Genomic DNA, 23,570 nt, shown 5'->3' on the forward strand with positions numbered 1-23,570 from the left:
CTGTCTACAGACATACAAAAGAGAAGAGGGCAAGCAGAAGATATTGATCATTATCAATCTTTAATACTTTCCTAATTATTGATCTTTTAGCAGTAGCCTCAACACAACAAGTATCCTCCATGTTTCACAGTATGTATGGTTTTCTTCATTCCTCATTCACAGTATGAAAGCTTTATTTTTTGTCTGTGGGCATAGAGTTATTATGACTGGCCAAAAAGCTCCAGTTTTATTTCATCTGTCCTGTTGGACCTATTACCAGAAGCATTATGACTATTCATTTCAGCTAATTCCAATCTTCCAGTTTTCTTGCAACATCTACAGTCCCACAATGTCTTCCACTATTGAGCCCATTGATGAATGATGTGATCAGAAACTATTCACCTTAACTTTGGAGTTCAGCTTGTATCTCTTTAAAAGATGGCCTTGGCATTCTCATTATCATTCTGCCCATTCTGGGTTTGATTTTTCCATAGTGGACCTTCAACTTCTTTGCAATTTCTTTCTTCAATTTGCAATTGTTTTCACAGTTATTCTGTTTGGTGATAGTTTAACATTTGCCTTTAACATGCTTCACAATAACATTTTTTTCTGATCGCGCAAACTACTCTTCTTTTGCATTTTCTACCAAATACTCATTGTAGGCACACAATGAAACCCAGCAGCTCAGTGACCACCTTTCTTTCTTTCTTTAAATATATAAATGGGTGAACAGTTAGAAATGAGTGCTACCACTTAAAGAAAACCACAAGTTTGAAAATAAATCACGCCAATCCTTTTATGATCATTGCTAGGGGTACCAGTAAATTGGTCCGGGCCATTTTAGAACATATTTGTAGATTAACCAATACTTTATACTAAATTTGCAGGTATATATATTGGGACAATTGCAGTACAGTTATTCACTTTACGGGAGGCACATAGTACTTTTTCTTTGAGCTACAGGGATACCAACAAGTGATAACTTACAAAATAACTTAAGTATATGCATAGGACTAAAGTTTTTCCCTTTAAAAACAAACAGCCAACTTTCAAAAACATACAAAAGAAAAATTCAGAAACTGTGTTCTAACTTTGAAATGAAGGCTCATTTGACAAAACAAACAGTAATTGTTCACTTCTTCCTGGAAACACATAATAAGACAGCTATCGTAATTTCATGGAGGGCTTTCTAGCTAGAAGGGAAGCAGGCCATTGTCGCTTCCAAATTACACACCTCATGTGAATCATGTGGCACGTGGAAGATAGGAGAGTGACATTGAGTGACTTCAACAGGGTAATTGTACGACAACAATAAACATCCCGGAGAGCCTTTTCCTACACTGTACAGCCAACCTGTGTAATAGTTTACGCTGGTATTCTGAAAAGGAATAGCTTTCTTCCCTGGTGGAATAATGAGCCAATATGATGTCATACCCACGTGAATTGTAATTGCCTCCAGAATATGACACAAGTCGACTCGGTGCCAGTTGCTGCGCAACATAAAAACAAAGTTGCAATGTAAAAGTGACCTGGTGTCCCCTCACCCCCACCCCCTGGCATTGTGGACTATTTCACAGCCTTGCAGTTCATACTTAAAGAACTACTTCTCTTAAGACTAAATCAGCTGTGCAGAAAATAAATATTTTTTTTTTCATGACTATTATGCGTATTTTTTTACTAAAAAAGAATTCTTTTTGTTGCTGTAGTTCAACACCAAGCAAAGAAAACAAAGGAAATTTCATACATTCCTAGTGTAATTGACAGCACTGTGCAATGCAGTAGACAAAACAATGGCTAACAACTAACCAAAAAGGAAAAAGGTGTTAACCAATCCAAAAGACATAAGAACATAAAGTACAAATAAAAACAAAAACATTTAAAGGAAATGTATCAGTGTAGAAATATGAGAACTTTTATTTATGAAGAGTCAATGGCAAACATATGTTTTGCACGTAATAAGGTACTGGTACAAATAAGCAACAAAATAGTCTAAGCTCCAGAGGTGGCTGGGAAAAGTAATGGGCTCACTGCAGACTTAAAGAGAAACTATACTCAAAAAAACAAAAACACACTTACCTTCAATCCCGCAGGGCAGTCCTATCACTCCGGCATCTGGTCCCGCGTCGTCTCGGCAACCATCCCAGACCCGGCGCTCCGGGCGCCACCATCTTCGTCTTTTCTTCCGGGTTCTTCATCCTGGTCATTCAAGTCATTCCGCTGCACCTACTAATGATTTTTTTTACAAGATAAAATGTGCTGGACATACTTTTAGTAAGTCGAAAATCATTTAAACTAGGCCCTTGTTTGGACATAAGCATAAGACATACAAGCCTACAATATAAAATAACAAAATTCCCATGCAAAACAATGTATCACTTTGACATTTAAAAATAGACATAATCAAGACCACCAGGGAGGTTAAGTATATAATAAGAAATAAAATAGGCAAAGGAAAGCTTTGTAGGTTTGTAAACTATAACAGATTATATTGTATAAGAAAAAAAGAAAGAAAACCAGTAACAAATACAATAAAACAGTTAAAAGTTTTCCCCCTGACATTAGTTAACAGAGCAGGAATGGTACCTTATGTACTTATCGACCCGTAAATGTTATTGGTACGTTATGTATTTATCGACCCGTAAATGTTATTCATATAGAGAAAAATTCCAAAAAGAAGTTTTTATAGAAAGAGATCAGAGTGCAATGAAATAACCGCTAACAAGGCCCACCCACTTTGACATCGGGAGCAGTGTGAGTGGGCCTGGCTTGATTAATCACCATGCAAGAGTCTAAAGCTTCTACCCAGCACGGATCAGAATGTCCTCCTGGTCAGTACTGGGAACCCTGTGTACACTGTATGTTCTGGGGAAGGCCAAGAAAGAAGGAATCATAAATCATTAAAAAAGGCGTGGGCGGTTTATTTTTCGCTTAGAAAAAAAGGGTGCAAGAAGGACATGGGTACTTTTTTAGGGTGTATAAAAGGGCTGAACAGAAAGGTTAAAGGGTTGGGCTGTATCTCATTATGAAGCCAAATGGTCTTTCATTTACAAAGCAGTGTCCTAACTCCCACATTTATCTTATGATATATAGCAAATTAAAACTATGTTGACATAAAACTAAAATCTATACAAGCAATTTATATAAAAAAAATCAACTACAATTTTGAGAGAGAGAATCACAAAAAACTGTTAAATTATTTGAAGGGAAAAAATACATTTTACCCAATTTTTATTTTGTGATTCCATTATTTCCAGTTTACTATATTATTTTCATTTGCCTCTGAGGTATTAGCAACATGGCTTTCCTTTCTCACTTTTTGTTATAAAAAAAGGCTTTAATTTGAAGTGTCTCTATTGCTTTGATGTAAATAGATTCAGTGTTTGCATTTGCCTCAATTTACATGACAATGTCAATGTCAAGAACCATTATCATAAATGGTTTGGTAGTCATTATGCTCAAGGTAGTTTCCAGTGGACAGCATGAGCTGAGAGTTATGTGATGTGCTTCTCTAGGATTCTAAATCCTCCCGACCTGGGCTGAATAAACCTATTCCTTGGAGTTAACAGATCACTCATCAGGAACAGCACATTTTTTACATGCAAAAGGAAAACTTCAAATTTTATATTTATCATAGGTAAGTCCTTCTTCTTCTTCTATTTCTATACCATGGGAACTCGTATCCTGATATGATCCTCGTTTTATTTTTAAAAGCTTATAAATTTATTAAAAAACATTAACAGACATTTTAGAAATTCTTTTTATGTATAGCGCATCTTTTAGCAAAGGAATTGATGAATGTAAAAGAAGTATGCTTATATAATTTTTTTTTACATTCTGGAAGCTTTATTGTATTCTGACGATTTCAAATATTAGACTTTTTTTCCAAGTGACAAACTTCCTAAATTATATTTCAAATTCTAATAAATCTAATGAGTGATATTTAAGTTTTGTTTTTAGTTGAAGAAGATGTTTATCTTACATTTACATGATATATACATATATATATATATATATATATATATACATACATACATACATACACATATATATATTATAGGATCAGAAGAGTGAAATATTCTTTTTTGGATTAAACATAAAATCTTCCAAAATTTTACAAATCCTAATCACACACAATAAGAACAAATAATAAAAAAACAACAATTACTACTGAAAATATCTATTGAATCCGTCCTGAAATACACCATGACACGTCATTCAACAAACAACAATTATGCAAGCCGATTAATGTGCCTACTTATTTCTTTTCAGCAGCTCATTAATCCCGGTTTACTTATTTTGCAAGAAATAAATAAAAGGCTTCTACAGAAATTGTCTTTATACCCAGGGTACCAAATGCTTTAGATTACTTATTATCCTGCACAATAGGCAAAATAAAGCTTGTTTGAAATAATTAGGGTTAGCTGTTGTTTAATGACCACTTGTTTGTAAAGCTTAAAGTTACAACATCATTTAGAGCTGGAAGAACATTTTGGATAAATGGTCATAAGCTGCTTCATTTAAATAATGTGTGTTTAATGGAAGGTTAAAAAAAAAAAAATCAGCAAATACTGTTGATTAAATTTAAAGAATTGTTGGTGTGTGAGAGCGGGAGGCCTGGGACCATGCATGCTTCCTTCCACAATTTAGAGTGAAGTTTGTGGGTGGAAATCTGACAGGGTTACATTATGTATTGTTACCATAGGTGACATTCCGCCTAAGTGAACAGGGTGACTGCCTGATGCTTTGTGATGGCTTATTGTTGCTGGGAATCTTGGACGGGTGTCACTGTGGAATTTGCACAGCTGTTCAAAAAGTGATGATATTATTAGGCATGAAAAATTAAGCCTAGGCACCAACAGTTGTATTTAGTTTTATTACAGATGTTTAGGATCATTAGATTATTTTTTTTTATATTTTCTCACTTTTAACATTTACCCTTCAGTCTTCTGTTATGTTCACTTAACTATTGGTTTTATTTCCCCCATAGTAGGGTTTTCCACTTTCTTTTCCTCTACTCCCCTTCTTTAGGGGTATGCTTTGAGTTGTGGATTTCTGTTTATCAGAATTAAATTAGCTTTAGAGTAGCATTTTATTTATTTTAATGTAAACAGTGTACACATCATATTTTGACTTGGAATAACAATGGGTTACATCACAACATAAAAAGTATGCATGTATGTACCTAATCTGTGTGTTAAGTAATTTTCATGGAGTTGACATTATTTAGGGATTTTTAACGTATGGAAAGTTATTTAATATAGTCCCAAATCTACATGTGGCAAGTGAAGTCTTAACCTGTGCCCAGAAAATTTACACTAATTTATTTACATATTCTGAAAAAGCTGTAAACCACTTTAAAACATACTACCATCCATCTCTATCTATAAGCATTGTAAATATATGCATTATTTTTTTTTTAAATGAATGCAGAGAGGTCTTAGCTTTTTTTTCAATGAGAATAGATAGCCTGCTAATGTAAAAACACAAAGTAATTATAGGCTCCAAAAAGACTGAAACCCCATTTTAGAGAGTTTTTGTTGTAATCTTTAGGAATTATATTGCAATACAGAAGCAGTAGGACAGGGAGACTTGTTTTAAAGCACTTTTACTGCTTAATAGGATAATGTAAATAGAATTTATATGTACTTTAGGTGTACCTGTAGCCAGACTAAAGACTTTAACATTTGCTTTCATTGACCTGGTGATGGTGACTTTAAATCAAGACTGACAAACAACTTTGTACAATTTATTAGAAAAGACATGTGCAACACAAGTAAGGGATGAAGGCCACTGCCGTAACTCTCCAAACCCAGCCTCTCAATTTATAGGGAATTTACTGCACCCAGGACATAATGCAATTCATTATCATGATTATTATTAATATTAATAAACAGGATTTATATGGCGCCAACATATTACGCAGCGCTGTATAGTAAATAACTTATTTGAATAGTTACATGATCATTACCATCCATAGAACAGCAAAACCCAACAAGAATCATGGTATCCCCTACAGTCCATTGAACAGGCACATCAATGGCCTGTGTAAAAGAACGCAAGCATTTAAGTAAGCAATAGTACCTTACAGTAAGGGAAATTGTTGTTTTTATTTTTCCATAGAAACTTTTCCAGCATGGATGCAAAGCTGTGGCCAACAACAAGCAATTCTGATATGCATAATAATAATAATTTCTGTTTCAACTCCAACTTCAAATCCAAGTCCAGTCCATGTCCAGTCAACACAAGAAATGTTGCAGTCAATGTTGTATAGTTAGATGAGATTACAGAGAGAAATAAAAAGGGCTATAGCCATAATTACGGTAGTATTATATGAAATGTTCCTCACTCATTTTGGGTATATGGTGCTCAAATTAAAAATTTAAAAGGAAATGTTGCAGCGCAAGTTCTCTACAGATTTTATATAACCATCAAACATACACTCTGACTGCTGTAACTTCCAAAAATACCGTATACTATGTTTTTAGGGGGTTTTTTTTTGTGTGCAGAACTCCAGATATGCATTTCAAATCAGTGAGTGAATGACAAGAAGTTAGCCCTATATACACTGTTCTGTCTCTATGATAGAAGGGATATATTGGTCCTTTGCACTTTTTATGTGTAAATTTGAAAAGTTTGTGCCACTGTGAAGTGTTTTGTGCTTTGCTTCTTTCGTTTTCTGACTTGTTGGGGCTCTGTATTCACAGTATATAAAAGCTTACAATGTTTTTAAACCCAAGTTTGCTGTTTCATTAAGATGGTGGGTGCATTAACTTTCTTTAAGTCTTTTTATAAGTCTTATATAAGTCCCATTTTTCTATCAGATGATCCTGCAAGTAATAGACATTGAGCCCGATTTATTAAAGTTCCTTAAGACTGGGGAAGATAGATTATCATGGGAGAGCTTGGGTGATCCATTGAAGCCGAGATGGCTTTTATTTTACTATTAGTTGGCAAATGTTTTCAATCCTGGACCAGATCCATTCCAGGTTTGCTGGATAACCAATCTTCTCCAGTCTAATGTATTTATAGAGTAACAACAACGAGAATATTCCAGTGTTTGGACAATAAAACACCTTGTCTACATAACATTAATAATATTTAATTGGGTGGCCAAAAGCAGGACCTGCAACTAGCTTCTAAAATAAGCCAAATATAGATAGGCAAAGCTTGCAAGAACATTAAATTTACCTATCCTTAAGCAAAGTGTTAAATATTTTACCCAATTTTCTTCCCGTCTCCCGCCACAACCTATTTAGAATTCTCTTAATGCTTAATACCCAGGGCTTAAAGTTACTCTCTCCATTGTCCGATACTTGCAAACCCTGCTTGATTTGTCGTTTGCTGGCCAAAGCATCCTTCACACAGATGGGAACTGTGGTGGCTTGACAAATCAGGTTTGCTTAAGAAAGGACCCAGATGTCTAATTTAATATATTTAGCTATGTGACTCATTTACATAGGAGCAGCTTCACATCTGCTCTAAGAAACTCAATATTAATTTAGAGACCTTGTTCAAAATTGATAAATAGAGTGGTGACTTGAGTAAAAAGCAAATTTATAACCAAAACAAGTAAAACTGGCAACCAAGTCAATATTGTAAACCACCTTATGGCAATAGGCTGGCGACAATTTCTCCGGATTCTTAGTAATGCCACTGGAAGGGGTGGGGGGGAGAGTTAAATATTCCACAAGAGGTGGCATTACCACTAAACGTTCCAGGGTACAATTAATATAGATAAAACCACAGCTTCTTCATTTAAGGAAAAGAAGGGAAAGGATTGGGGCAGGCTAGACACACTACAGTGTTGTGGCTGAGATTTTGACAATTCAAGCAATCAAACCCACTTCTAGGATTTAATTAGCTATGGTCTAAGCAATCTGCCTCAGTTTTTTTTTTTAAATAGGCATGGCTGGTATCCATTCCCTTCCATTAAATGGTTTAGCAAGAGAAAAAAAAAGCTTTAACAATATTCCATAGCAGTGTTTTGTCTTTACCCATCCCACACAGTCCTTAGCAAAGAACACTTGGCTTTTGCTGTAACTCTCCATTATTTATCTATCCCCTGGCCATCAGAAAAGGCATTAATGAGCTGACTGTGTTGTCTCAAGAAAAGCTTGCTTTAAAAAGATAATAAAAAGGCACTTTCAATGATTTATTCAATTTAGCACTTTTAAAGCACAATAGGAGAAAGTTGAAATAAAATATGGATGTTTCTAAAAACACTTTTATTTGGGATTCCAGAGATCACTTTTGTACACAGAACTAGCCCAACGCTTAAGGGCATAAAGTAGTGTATCCAACAATTACAAAATGTTCTCTGCAGTTGAACCTTCTATGGTTTTTTTTGTTGTTGTAAATGACAAGGACTGATGGTCTGTTCCCACTAGCACACTACAATTACACAGGTGCCAATATGCAGCAAGGCAACACATATCACACCTTCCCATCACGCTGCATCCTAACAAGTTACAATACATTTCCATGTGTTGCTGTGATCTCCACTTTCAAAAAAACATACTTGATTTTTTTTGTGCATTGTGGCATACACACCCAAACTGTGACAATATGTACGTCAATGTGTTTTCAGAAGTCCAAAATGTATTTATAGCCTAGTATGCCCAGGCCATGCTTGAAAACCATTAAATGTTTGGTCAAAGTCATATTCCCTGGTTTATAAATATGCATTTTGCTGATTGTTCCCTTAAAAACTGACAGAGCGTTCTGCATTCATCTATGCGACAACACTACAGATCAAAGCTGGGAGAACTTCCATTGATTGCATGCCATGCAACCACATTTTGTACTATGTGCCACTCAAACCAAGGAAACAAAGGGATGTTCTTTATCACATGTTACATGTGTGGGTGTACATTCTCTGGACCAACACATTTCTCCTTTCCCAGGATGGCTGGAAGTCTATCCGAAATGCTGCTCTCTGAGCACTGTTTTATGCCTTACAGATGTAGCTTAGGTCAGATGCAGAGAAACCTCAAACTAAGCAAGCCTAAATAAGAAGGTGATTTTATCACGGTGTGGGAGGATGACCATTGTATTGGCTACATATACCCAAGTAAAGTAGCTAAGAAGCTACATTCAAATTACAAATAGGGTGATAGTCAAAACAAACATTAAATATATGGAATTTGGTGGACTGAATATCTTATAAATGAGAGAAGGACAAAGACAGGGTATTTTTTGAATGCATCTATGTATTAATCCATATGGATAAAGCATGTACAATTCACAATAGTACACGTATCAATTATATACAATAAATATTACAACAGCACCACAATCTGGAGCCTGCGCCTCCAGGATTTTACCTTCCATCTACCCCAGTATTTGGGTTGATGAGTCGCTCCACTGATTCCTTTGCAATCTCTTCAAATAAGCTTCAAATATTGCACTTTGATGTCTACAAGTCCCCTGAGGAAGCCATATAGGGGGATACGTGTCGGGACATGATATCTACTTGCCTTTTCCATTCTACTTGCCTTTTCCATAAGGTCCGGGCTGTGTAAATAAGTGCGCAGCTACAGCCAAGCATGACTACTCAATGGGCTTTTGAATTGGAAAAGTTAGTTTTCAAAAAACAAAAACACTTTGAGTTTACAATAATCAACATGTTTGGTTTCAGAATTTGCCTTGTTTCTAGTTTTATTTTTATTTTTTTTGTTTCTTTATAAAAGTTCTTGGAACCCATGCAGTCATTGTATATCTATTGTCTACCTATTTACTGGGATCAGATTATTGTAGATCATTCTTTCATTTAAGTGACAGATCGGATATAACTGACCTAAAGTGACATTCACTAGGTGGGTTTGTGGACCTTGTACATTTATAGGTCACGTTATATAATGTGAGCTAGCACTAAATAAAAAATACTTGAAAAACAGGCAGAAATGTATTGCAGATCTCTCACATTAACTCCCTCATCTATCCTGCCAAAGTAGCAGGCAAATCGGTCAGAACAGTAAGTTGTGATCCTGCAGTCCAGAATAGATCTTTGTACGTGCCATGTGCAGACAGTGTATTTATTTGTTCAGGTATTGGTTATACTGTCTTTTTTATACACATATTACAAGAAAGGAGTGTATATAATGTATGTGACTATTATGTACGTCCCCATGATGTTGGCTGGTATTGTAGGGGTGTGGGAATGTCACCAAGGTAAGAGCTGGTATTGGACCTGGCTTCCCACTAATGGTATTTATAGTCAACAGGTTCATGGCATCTGTAATGCTTATAAAAATTATTATTGGCCCATGCAAAATAATTTTTCTCGATTTCAAGAAAATATTCTAAACCTTGCCTGTCCTGCAACAGTTTCATGCTGTAAAACTAAAACCATAATTGAGTAAACATGGAGCTGGTTTTGATCAGTCCGAACTGTACCCCAACCAAAACAAGTAAGACCTTCACCAGTTGTGCTTTAGGAAGAATCTGGAAAGTAAAAGTGGCAGAATGCCACCCCAAAGTGACCACCAGTTCTACTGCCGGGAGAATTGTACTAGATATTTAGGAAATTATATATACACAACCTGGCTGCTATCCCATTAGCTAAGAAAAAATACAATAATATGCCATGTCTGTTTTATCTGGAGTGTGTGTGCATCTTGTGACAGCATTACAATTAATATCACTTGTAAAACAGAAGGCTCATTAAATCTGCCTCATTATGACTGTTCAGGTCCTGTGATATCATTCAATGGGATTTCCCCATTATCTGTGCTTGACAGGTACGCCTCATAACTCAAGTCAATTGGGTTCTGTCAAACGACTGCTGCACACAGATTATATTTTTCCTGTCATCCCAGAGAGCTGAAGAAGCATAGCTGTAGGGAATACACAGGTTAGAATACATTAGGAGATTGGTAATCAGCCAGTCATCAGAAATTCACCAAATTGCTGAAAAACATTCAAAACATTTTTTTACTAAATACTGTATCATGGTCACCCAGTCATCCCTTTAATTACCAAGACACAAATTATACTGTCTCTGTGGCTTACTAAATGCTTGCATGTGAAAGGCCGAACCTAATTAGCAGAATCAACACAAGATCTGTGTAACTCATCTATGGCGGCACTACAAGAATAAGCTGTTACTACACTGTTTACATTAAACATGGTCGAATGACATAACCTTAAGATTTCATAGGAGACTAATCTTTTCTTAGTGGGAAAAAGCATTATGGACATGCATTTTGTAAAGATCCCCAAAACTGGAGAAGATAGACTGACAAAACAGAACCTGGTTGGATCTGGTCCAGGATTGAAAATGTTTGAAAATCTCATTTGCAAATTTTTGCATTTTCAAGAAATCTATTAAAGTTTGCTAGATCAGGCCCATTGTGTCTATAAGGTTTCATGCCCCAAAACAGTATATATGAAAATGTGTGCATTTATTAGATAAATTTACCAGTGGTACCCAACCCCGGGTCCATGGTCCATTAGCGGGCTGTGGCCGCGAGAGCACAGAGACTAGTGGTCCCCAACCTGTAGTCCGTGACCCCCGCCGGAGCCACGGACCATGTCCCCTGTATGTATCGCAGGCTTACGTTTCTTGAGTGACTCCCGGCTCCCCGCGCATGTGCGGTCCGGACACCGTAAGTTTAGTGGTCCGAAGGCCCGAAAAAGGTTGGGGACCACGGACATATAACCCATATCCTTGCATCTATAATACAAAGTGAAAAACATTACTACATGTACAGAACCACCAAGTCCTACTCCTGAGGACAAAGAGATGACTGCAAACTGACATATGCAGCATCTTTCACTTAGTCAGATCCTCTGATCAGAAATCTAATGGCCAATTGGCTTGGATAAGAAGGGTGAGCATATTCAGATGGAGACACCTTATCGAAAAACTACGGCCATCTTTAATACCCTACTCCTAATAGCTGTATGTATAAAGGACAGACAAGACAAGTGCATGATATAAAAATAAAAATAAAAAGCCAACACTATTTTAATAAAAACTCAATTGTCTCCGCATTTTTGCTTTATGTTGTAAGGCCAATTTAGATTATGGGTGTTGGCTTGGTAGAGGGAAAGCTGTGGTGGCTCCTTTTTGTTCTCTAATTAAATACTGTCTGAACCAATTATTCAATTCCATATTCCATAATAGAAAAACAGTTTCAAAAAGAAAGAAAGTTTGTCTTTATATTGTATTGTCTTTTATAATATTTAGAAAGGTGCTGGTTCTCCCCACCAAAGACAAATTGTGTGTGTGGGGGGGAGGAGAGAAAAACAGCAAGGTTGTGCACTAGACAATAAATTCCTGCTGGATTTTACATATATAGGTAGATGTGTAATTGAAGAGGAGCTGTGTAAGTGAACATCTTCACTTACACAGCGCCTCTGCTGTACGCCGTGCTTTACTTCCATCCACTAACGCCAACCTTCAGATCAAATTGGTGTCGCTTTTAGTGTACCCTTTTCTCTAATACATCTCTTCTCCATTTATATGATGAAATCTAACTATACAAAGTGTTTTACCAAGTCCCCTGAGGAAGCCTAAGTAGGTGAAATTCGTCGGGACACAGGTTTTCCAAATATATATATATATATATATATATACGGTATATAAAATTTAATATAAAAAAGTCCAACAGGAATTTATTGTCTGGGAATTTATTGTCTAGTGCACGGCTTTGCTTTTGTCTTTGATGGGCAGAACCAGCGCCTTTGTAAATATTGTAAATGTATGAATAAGAAAGACAATCTTTCTTTATTTTTGAAACTGTTCATCATATACATTTCACCACAATTGAAACGCCCTGTGGCTTTCTTTTCATTCTTTATTTCAACCTACAATTATACTTATCAGTGTAAAGCGGCCTAATTTTGCATGGAGATGTTTGATTAGCACCCCTCTTCTTCATACTTAATGGACAACAATTACAACTGATACACTTGGATGGTGGCAGTAAAATGCCCCAAACGAATTGGACAGGGTCTATGTTATCTGACAGAGCAGGCTCACATAACAAACCTTAAAACCAGTTCAAGGCACCGTGTCAGGTCCTCCATCATCACGTCTTGTGGTCTTCTAAACATACTGCTATACTTGCCTTTGGGGAAGCAGGATCCACAAGTGCCTTTGCTGGCACCAACATCCTTACATGGCCTTTTTTCCAGGTTTAAGATATTTGGCCATTTTAACTCCCATGAATACAAAGGATTGTCAAATTATCCTAGAACTTTGCAGATTTCAGGATAGTACATTGAGCTGTGTATGAGTGTTTCATCAAAAATACTTTGAAAATAACAGTTAAATCATTTACTACAGAATAGTCAAAGTAGGTCTCTTCTGTTCGCAAATTTTTAATTTATAAGTAAAGTTCCATTTTAATTTCAGATCCGCAAGCGATGGCATGCAAGTGAATTATTACCACGGAGAATGTCAATTTCTCACTTTCATCACATTAAAAATCTAAAACAAAACTAATTGCTAAACATTGCCACAATTAAACACGTGCAAAATCCCCTTCTTATTTGGCAATTTGGCTACTCAGTCAAAGTGACAGACAGCAAAGTGAAGTAATTAAGGCCAGGATAATAGGCAGTAAGGTAATGACATAACAATTTGTCAGTATTACATTTCAAGTGCATTGCTGACTTTATCATCAAGTATCTGGTGGAGAGCTTTCATATACAATAAGCAAATGTGCAGTACGGCTGCATGAAGGGGCCTTCTGTATACAATGGCAGACAAAACGTGTGTGTGTGTGTCAGGGGGAGACGGAGGGAGGGTTTGGACCACATCTATGTGTGTAAATGTAATTGCTCTTCTACATAATGATTTCTGGTAACTTAACCAAAAGTGCATTACTGATAATTTAACAACAGTATGACTTTATATTGTACCAGCAAACTGTCTTCACTGCATAACCTATAAAAGCAAGTCTGAACTTCCTACCTTTTCCAGGGACTGGCAAGTCTTGGTTCCATACCTCGATGCTCAATTGATAATTTCAACAAATCTCCACTTAACTCAGCAGTTGTATCCATAGAAAGTTCCATCCCTAAAAAAAAATATTTTCAAAGAGTTATTTCATCCAATAACACACATTATTTAAAAAACTATTTAAAGCATGCTAAAGCTCATGATTTACCAATGTCTACAGTAAGTGTAACCCACCTCTTTGTACCTCATGCTGTTTTATTAATCTTCTATACATAAAAATAGTTTTAAAGGAATTTCAGAGTGACACATCTATAAGCATGCATATATTCCTCCTTCTTAGTGTGTTCATTGTTTAATATCTACATATATAACACATATCACAGCGTGTTAGAAAATAGATAATAGTGTTACTTCCCTTTTCTTTAACATCTTCAGGTATCCTGTTTAATTTGATCAAATTTTATCAACAATTTCAATATATTTTTTTCTAACCAATTCTTTAAACATTTTCTAAACTTTAATATAGTAAAAACTAAGGCTCCTTAGTCCAAGTGAAATATTGCTGGGTTTGTTCGTGTTACTCTGTCACAAGGTCTCAGATTGGCCTTTTTATGGAGGGTAAAAGTGCATTTCATATTGTACAATTAGTTGAACATTAGAGGCAATTTTATTGATAGGATCAATGTTCCATGTTACAAGCAGTTTTCCTCTTCAATACGCCCTTTATTATATCCCAACAGAAGCTGGCCATCAAAAGAGTGGATAGCTATTGGGCCCCTCTCCAGAGCTGACTTGCTGATTTCATATTGGATGACAGCCTGAACCTTTTACAAGTATATGATCAAATCGGAGCAGTCATTGACAAAGGCTGAAGTTTGCAGATGAAAGGAAGCCCCCTATCTTTTAAATACAGTGGTGTCATTCACATAGTCTGTCACTGTCGGGTTTGTAAAACAGCCACTTGTTGTCCTCATATAATTCAAAGACACAGCTGTTCCGGCCAAAGTCAGCTATGAAATAAAGTTGAAAGGTGACTAGGTTACTTAAGAAACCATAACGCTTTATTCACCCAAATTCCAAAGTTAGTTAAAGCTAAAGTGGAAACATGCGAAAACCATTTGATGGTATGGCTGTATTAAATAAATTTATGCAAATACCACATGCAAAAGCAAACTTTAAGCCAAAGGGTCAATGCACTCATAATTTAATATGTACATACAAATATGGTAATTACCTAGTGGCTTCTTGTGTTATTTGTGGTCTCGGAAGGAGTTTCCTAAGGCCCAGCCACTGTGATCACTCGAAAGTCTTACTACATATACTAAGTTTGCTATTAAAAATCTTCCACACCGGTGGTTGAAAAAATGAATGGCGAATGGCAAACGGCACTGCAGGTTAAACCATTTACGTACCCTGCCCTTGCATTTGCTTCGCAGTTCTTCCTCCAGAGAAAGAAAAGGAACCATGAAGCATCATGTTGGCTTCAGGAATTATGGCCCAAACAACAGGAACATGAACAGAACTGCATGAACAAAGTGGATCCCAACTGCTGTCATTACATTGGGATAAATTGCAGCATTTGTGTGCAGTTGAGAATGCTGTACAGCAATGCAGTCTGAAATAGGTCTAAATTCAAAAATATGGAATGAATTGGGCATTCATTTCCCAACAGGGGAACAAACATGATTTTGGATGATGTGGTAATACCCCATCTCCTTTACTCCTAGTAAATGTACATACTACTCTTGCCCCATATTTTAAATCCAAATTGATTAGCACCCCCTGGTCTTTCTGTTCTACACTTCCCACTTCCTTATTTAGATTTCTCTGTTAGAAAGTAAGCACGATTTTGATTTTGGGGGTCTTAGGGTTCATTCCAAAATACCCTACAGGACAGAAAACTATGAGGACACAAACAGACCCTAATAAAGTATTAAGGATTTTTTGATTATTTATTACACAAACACTAAAATCATTTTATTGGTATTATGATACAATATTACTTTTACTATTGTCTGTACAAGATATCTCCACTTTACCCATTGTTCTATATTGTACCTCACACCACCTACAGCTAAGAAACACAGTTGTGTCCCTTTACTTTACCTCCAGCCTGCTGATATGACAGTCCGAGAGCTGCAGTCTACTATGACTATCCCTTTGTCCTTGCTACTCTTCCCTCCAATCAACATGTTCCACATTTGTATGCAGGGTTACAACCTCTGGCAATTTGTCATTGCACTACATCCCTAGTGATCTATCTAGCATTTGCTTATAACTCACATAGATTCATTTACTGTCACATCCTATTAATAATATTCAAAACAAAAAAACACAGAAACTAAACAGGCAGAGAAAACTACAATCGTTAAAAAAAAAAAAAAAAAATGCATATTTTATTAAAGAACTCCAAAACCATATAAAAACATTGAACTCAATTTCCATTGCTGAATAATCTCAGTTCTTATTCGGCACGTTTCACAGACACTATCTGCTTCTTCAGTAATTAATCTAAATATCATTACAGTTAAATAATGTTTTTAAATACATGACCGTAAAGATTTCAGAACAAAGAAACAATGATGTGAAACATTTATATGTTTGAATAAGACATTTTATCCAAAGCAGACAGCCACCTCACAGTGCCATAAAATTCCTGAAGAAGCAGAAATTGTTTGTGAAACGCGTTGAATAAGGATTGAGATTGTTCATGGATGGAGATTGGTAAAATAGTGTTCTTTACTAAAATATACAGGGTTTTCTTTTTTTGGATATTTTTCAGGAATACTTAATATTTTGTTAAAAGTCAAGAAGCAGAAAATGAAGGAAAATCTCACTACTTTCTGTCTGATAGGTGTGAGATAGAACAGGGCAGGAGGAGATCAAAGGTGGCAAAAAATATATATATTTTTATAAAAATATGAAAAGAACAGCCATTGTCAAAAATTTTCGTGCCATCGTATTACACACAGTATTCAAAATTCCAAACCCAATGGGGAAAAAAAAAGAAACATTTGAGTTTAAAATGCTTTAACCATTTGTCAGCTTATTAGCAAAATGTATGCTTGTAGTAGACATGTGCCCATTTAGACTCCTAATGAAGACCCAAAAGTCTCAAAAAGATAAAATGTTGGCCGAAGTTCAACCAGTTCACACCTATCTGATATTCCACACCTTTTTTTTCATTTCACTTTAGTAGTTTTGCACAATATCCATAACAACCTTGCTTTTGTCTGGAAGGCCAGTGAAACATTTATATTGTACCTCAATAGGAAAAATCAAAGTGATTTAGCAACACTGATTTATTTGGAGAGTGTTTTTCAGGAGAATTAGGGTCATTTAGTTTTCTTTCGTGTTAGTTATTTGTCTGCCATCACTTCAAGTAAAAAAAAAACAAAAATGGAAAAATAGGTTCAACCACATCATAAACTGGGGACAGTTGAAAAAGTTTCTGTAAACCTCAGGAGCCATCAGAAGCTTATTGCACCCTCAAAACCATTTAAATTCACCTCTCTGATTATTTCCAGTGAATTTCAACAAAGTTTGTCTGGAATCTCATGATGTGGATAAATAAAAAAACTCAGTTTTGCTCAAAGTATTTATTAGACATTTATGAAATAGAATTAAATCCATTAATACAAATGCACAAACAAAGAAGGGAAGCATAATGAATACTTAATCTCACATGCACCTTCAACATTTTTCTTCTGCATTTCAGCCAAAGATAAAATCCACAAACTTTTTGTGCCCAAGACCATTAAAAAAAAAAAAAAAAAAAAAAGCACTGACCCTATGAGGACCATGTCTTACAACACCACTGATCAAAATTTGGAACAAGAAAAGTTATTGTTTTGGAAACATTTTCATTGATATTTGTAGCAGTGTTTCATCAGAATTACAAACTGGAAAAACAAAGTGACATTTCCACTTCAGTATTACTATAGCAGATGCAACCTGTTCCGCTTCATGAAAGTTTTCAGACACAGTGTCATGGTTCATTTGAAGCAAAAATAACTTTTAGGAAGTCCTAACTTAGCACAAAACCAGCGCAGCATGACAGTCAAATCCAAGAACGACCATTGCACAAGCTGATGAAAATTCTCAGCTGTTTCACAATGCAAAACTCTTCTTTATCTCTAACCCGGCAACCGTTATCATGGGAGTAGCTGAGTTTTTATATCTAAGAGTTTCTAATTTAATATTAACAGCAATCAATGATTTTGTTTTCCATTTTATGAATTAGAAAAAATGGGGGACAATTGGAACATACTATCGTGTTCTTAATGCTGGAGATTTTTATGGCTGTATTGGGGAGATTTCCACTTATCGTCTCCCAGTGGCCCTTGGAGGTATTTGGGGAATTTTCCCAAATCAAGGTTCTGAAACATGGTCAACTAAAAGAAATAATGGGGCTTATCTGTAACCCCTGACATCACCAGAGGGCCACACATTTGGTTTAGTATAGGTAAACTTATGAAAAGATGGTCAGAGACTAAGGGCATGCCACAGGTCTGTCTGGGGATGAAGAACATACTGCAGAAGACAGTGAATAAATAGGGCCAATGGAATATTGGGCTGGTAGAGATTCATTTACCCCTTGCCACTTTTCAAAACAATGCTCCCACTTTTACAACAGATTGCTAGGAACCAAGGGGTCACACACACTTTGTCGCAGTTCAATCTTAGTTTCTACCTAGGTGACCAAAAAAGAAGCTCAAGTTACCCAAGTGGGAGCATAGGGTCTAACTTACTTCAAAAGAATAAAGGGCGAAGTTTACCTTTAAAGGAAACATTAGTTCATTTCTCTAATACAACCAAATGGAATGACAATGCTCTCCCAGGCTAGAGAAAATGGGCTACCATGGGTGAACTTGGGTGATCCAGCAAACCTGGAGTAGATCTGGTCCAGGATTGAAAATATTTCCCAATATTAATCTATGATCTCTAGTCTTGGAGAGCTTTCACAAATCAGGCCCATTGAATCACAGTCATTTATGTTAATTTTAGTTCAAAAACAAACAAACACAATCTCTAAGGTAATAATTGCTTTGAAGAACTGAAACCCACAAAGTAAAGTGGACACACAAGATTCTATGAGTCAAACAACCAAGTCACACTGTGGGTGCCAACTAACATGATGACACACAAGAACACTTCAAAGCCTCTACACTTATGTCAGGGTTCTTGACATTTAATTTATGTTGACCATACATAGACATCTGTCATTGAAAAGAATAAAGGATTCAGAATCTTTAAATGAGTGTCTAAAGAAATGGTAATAATACTTCTGAAGGTACTGCATTACGATGCTTTGCAGGTCCATTGCAACACCATACAGTGCACAAGGTTGCTGCAATTCAGTGGTGTGAGGCCATTCTAAAAGTTACAACTCTTTATCATAGGTAATAAAAAAACACCACTTACAGCATTTCTTAAATCTGCAGCACAGTCGCCTATGATGTTACAGGGAAAGCCTGGTATATTAAAAACTAAACTCCACCGCTGAAAAATTGAACATAGCAAATAAACGTACTGATAAAAAAAAAAAAAAAAATACATCTTCACGGTTTGTGATCTCTGTCTAACCCTCCCTCAGCATAACCACCATATGAATATAGGTGGGGGGTGCACCGGTGAGTTGCTGCTTCTTCCCCATCCAATCAGTTTGCATGCAGAAAAGTTCCAGATTTGGCTCTGCCGTCTACCAGGATTTCAGGGTTCCTGAATTACAAAACTGGCTGGAAATAACTGCAAAGCACATAACAGAAAGAACAGCCCATATATATATATATATATATTTCATGTGTATTTAGTGGTTTGCCTGGAGCTCAGCTTTAAAGAAAGATCAGAGTTTAGTTTCCTATAAACAAAGGGAGCCTTGACAAGGCCTGAATGAGCAATTAAACTCCATGCCCTGCCATTCTCTCACAAGTGCACAAATACAATCAAACAATAGGTCCAAAAGTTTTGTTTTTTCACTTTTGAAATATAAACTTGGATGAAGATCTTAACCTGTTTTGTGCTCGGCCCAGAAGGTTCCGATACCGCACAATAATAAATACTACAAGGCCTGAATAAATCCTAAGATCTAGATATTTGACAACACCAACATGTGATTTCAGACATTCATTTCATGCACAACAAAACCGTTTGTGTATTTTAAAAACTCGAGGCTTGAGGGCACATGAATCAATATACAAAAATCACCCTTAAAAATTGCAGAATAGAATAAATACAGATCTGTGAGTTGGGGTTCAACAAAACAAACTCGGAACATACTCTGGCATTTAGCAATACAGGTTCTAAGAACTGGCTGCCCCCTCCTTCAAAAAAAAAATTATAGAGGAAAAAATAAAAATAAGGAAAAGTGACACAGCTCCATGTTTTCAGCTATTTCAGCATGATTCGTGCTTTCAATGCCGCCTCCAGAATAACTCATGTAATACCTCAATGTACACGATTTCACATTCTTCGAAACGTTCCGTTGTCCACACCATAAACCCAAAAAAGGGGAAGCTAAACTATATTTACGCAACTGATTGAGAACAATGTCTTAAAAATAAAATCTATCGTGAAAGCCACTGGTGACAGAGATAAAAACCCCTAATGGAAAAATTAACAATTTTACATCTACGCAATCCCAAAATTAAAAAATTACCAATCCCACCTTCTGTATAATATCTGAATAATTTAGCCAGAAGACAAAGACAAGACAAGATTAGGCATAATCCGAGCTTTTACTTTTACTTGCTCTTTAATGAGCCATATCAATCCATACAATAAATTAGCCCATGTGGCTTCTAGAAAGCCTAGGGGTAGGTAGGGACCAGTTCCAGTCTGTATTGGCCCCTATTCCTCATCCACCCAGCATCCTGTTTTCCCAACATAAAATGCCTCAATAGGACGTAAAAATATTTAATTTGGTTTAATTAATGCCAATTAAATCAGCTTAGTTCCAGCCACTAAACAAGGAGTGCATGAAAGAAGCTTTACCAACAAGAATTTCAGAATTTGGGTGACATGCTTTTTTTATTATTATTATTATTATTATTAATAAACAGGATTTATATAGCAATAACATATTACTCAACGCTGTACACTAAATAGGGGTTGCAAATGACAGACAGTGACACAGGATGAGGAGTGGACCCTGCCCAGAAGAGCTTACAATCTAATAGATGGGGAAAGTAACACACAATAGCAACTTTCCCAGGAACGCAAACAATACTTGTATTGAGACCATCATTGACCGCCATCATTGGGTACCACTGGCTGCCAAGGTTTAAGGAACCTCATATTTTAGGGGTACAATGTATATGAAGTACTAACAGGTTTGTAAATTAGAACTCTGCCCACTAGTTCAAGTTGTCATGTGCTACAGAAAGACGCAAGTAAAAGGTATATAATGGTTTGGATTTCCTAAAAGCGCTTTCATCCAAGGAAATGCAGAAACTATAAGCCAACGTTGTGTATATGTTATCATGGACTTCAGTTGATCGTCACATTAAACAAGTATGTTAGCAGGCTTCAAACAACCAGACTCATCGCCCCAGGCTATTTGTAGCCACAAACTGTCCTCTCTTTCCAAAACACATTACACTTTGTTCCTAGGCCCCTGACTTCAGTGAAAAGTCTGATCACCTGCCATGTGCCTTGTCTAATAGGAATACCTCCGTGGCAAAAAGGTTCTTCTGATTGGGCAGGGGGGTCATAGATGATGGGAAAGACCCCGGGCATCAAACCTTAAGTTGGAAAGAGTATAAGTGTAATAGTAGGGAATGCAACCTGCTCCTAGCCAGGACATTTATGGATGATGAAGGTTCTTTTTAGGAGTGAAAGTTAAACACAATCCTCAAAGTTCGAAACAAGTCACACATGGTTGTGGTCAGATGATGTGAAGGAATTTGGTTTGGTAAATCCTCCTAATTTCTTCTTTTCTTTATACCTTCCACATGTTCCCTGTTACTACTTTGACAGTGGCTGGGGAACAATTTTGCTGCACCGATGATTGTGCCCCATAGTGTCACACACACAGCTTTACCCTGACTACACAGAAATAGTCAATAAAATAATAGTCAATAAAACGGAATTTTAATGGTTGTTTTTTTTCCTTTTATCCTATTCTTAGTTATCATAGACCTATATTATTATTATTAATAATAATAATAATAATAAACAGGATTTATATAGCGCCAACATATTATGCAGCGCTGTACATTAAATAGGAGTTGCACATGATACATACAGACAGTGACACAAGAGGAGTAGAGGACCTTACCCAGAGGAGCTTACAATCTAGGAGGTGAGGGAAGACCTATAGTGGTCCCTTCTCTATGGAAAGCAAATACACAAAAAAAGTAAAAAATAATATACCCTAAATATGCCAAAAACTTCAACAGCAAAACAATTTGGCAAGCAAAAATTGGCTAAGCAGCTCACAAAGGGAAACTGAGAAAAAAAGTTACAGATAAATTTAACTTTTCCAAAATCTTTCATGGGTTACTATATATTATTAAACAAATTAAATTATACTGTTCTTTGATAAAAAAAAAAAAGTAAAACGTAAATATGAATAAAATAAACCTCCATCTCTCAAATATTGTTACAAGAATATTTTACCTAAGCAGTTTGATGAGCAATGGGTTTCCTAAAAGAACTGCTTTCATATCAGTTTTCCAAAATCTCCTATATTAATCCCTATAAATGCTCACAATCCATTCTCTAACAATTCAATGTTCTTGATTTAAAAATAAGAAATTATAATAGTAATACATAAAGAAATAAGAGCAAACAGGACTACATTTTAATATTACTTATTAAATGCCGATCCTTTATTTCATTGTCTGTACCTCTCATATTACAATATAAGGTGCAGATTTGTTAGATCTATACCTAGCAAAGAAGAAGAGTTGGGAAGTTTGCAGGCAGAAGGAGAATCCTGCTAAAGATAAAGTCTCAGATCTTATTCAGATGAATTCGTTTTTAGATGCCAAATTCCTTCCACCACCAACGTATTTAAATGAGGGTGATGGGAAGATGGTGAGGGAGAGCAGAGCAGCCCACGGAAGGAGCAGAATGTTGTCACAGGGCTGAGGGGGACACTGCGATATATTGGGGGTGCCCGGCCCATTTACTATACCGGACTATACTGAGATATTTTATTCATTACACCTGGAAATAATTCGTTCTCTAAATCACAGAAACAACACAAGGTATGTAAGCTTCTGATTTTTATTATTATAAAGGCAGGAAAATCAAAACGAAATAACGCTATTTTAAAATGTAACGTCCTCACCGAATTTACTTTATTCTTTTTAGTGATAGAATTCATAAAATAAATGTAATTTCTCCAATAAAACGAATTCTGTATGTTTTACAAGTGGATAGTTAGATAAAAATACATTTATTGGCATTTATTAAATTAACGCATTTTACCGAGCAGTCACCCAGAAGGTATTCGTACCAATAGTCAAAAAAAGAAAAATATTCGTTAAAAGAAATTCATAAATTGTTGTTAAACGACAAATTAATCTCAGAATAATTAAGCCAGAAACGAAATCACCAAACGATTTCTATTAGCTCCAAATTTACCGCCTAGTATTTTACCGAGTTTTTGGCAAATATTTCGTTTGAGATAAAAACGAAATTCGCATTTGTAAGCATGTTTATGGTATTCTATTAT

The sequence above is a fragment of the Pyxicephalus adspersus genome, chromosome 10 (genome assembly GCF_032062135.1).
Source record: "Pyxicephalus adspersus chromosome 10, UCB_Pads_2.0, whole genome shotgun sequence".
NCBI classification, from domain to species: Eukaryota; Metazoa; Chordata; class Amphibia; order Anura; family Pyxicephalidae; genus Pyxicephalus; species Pyxicephalus adspersus.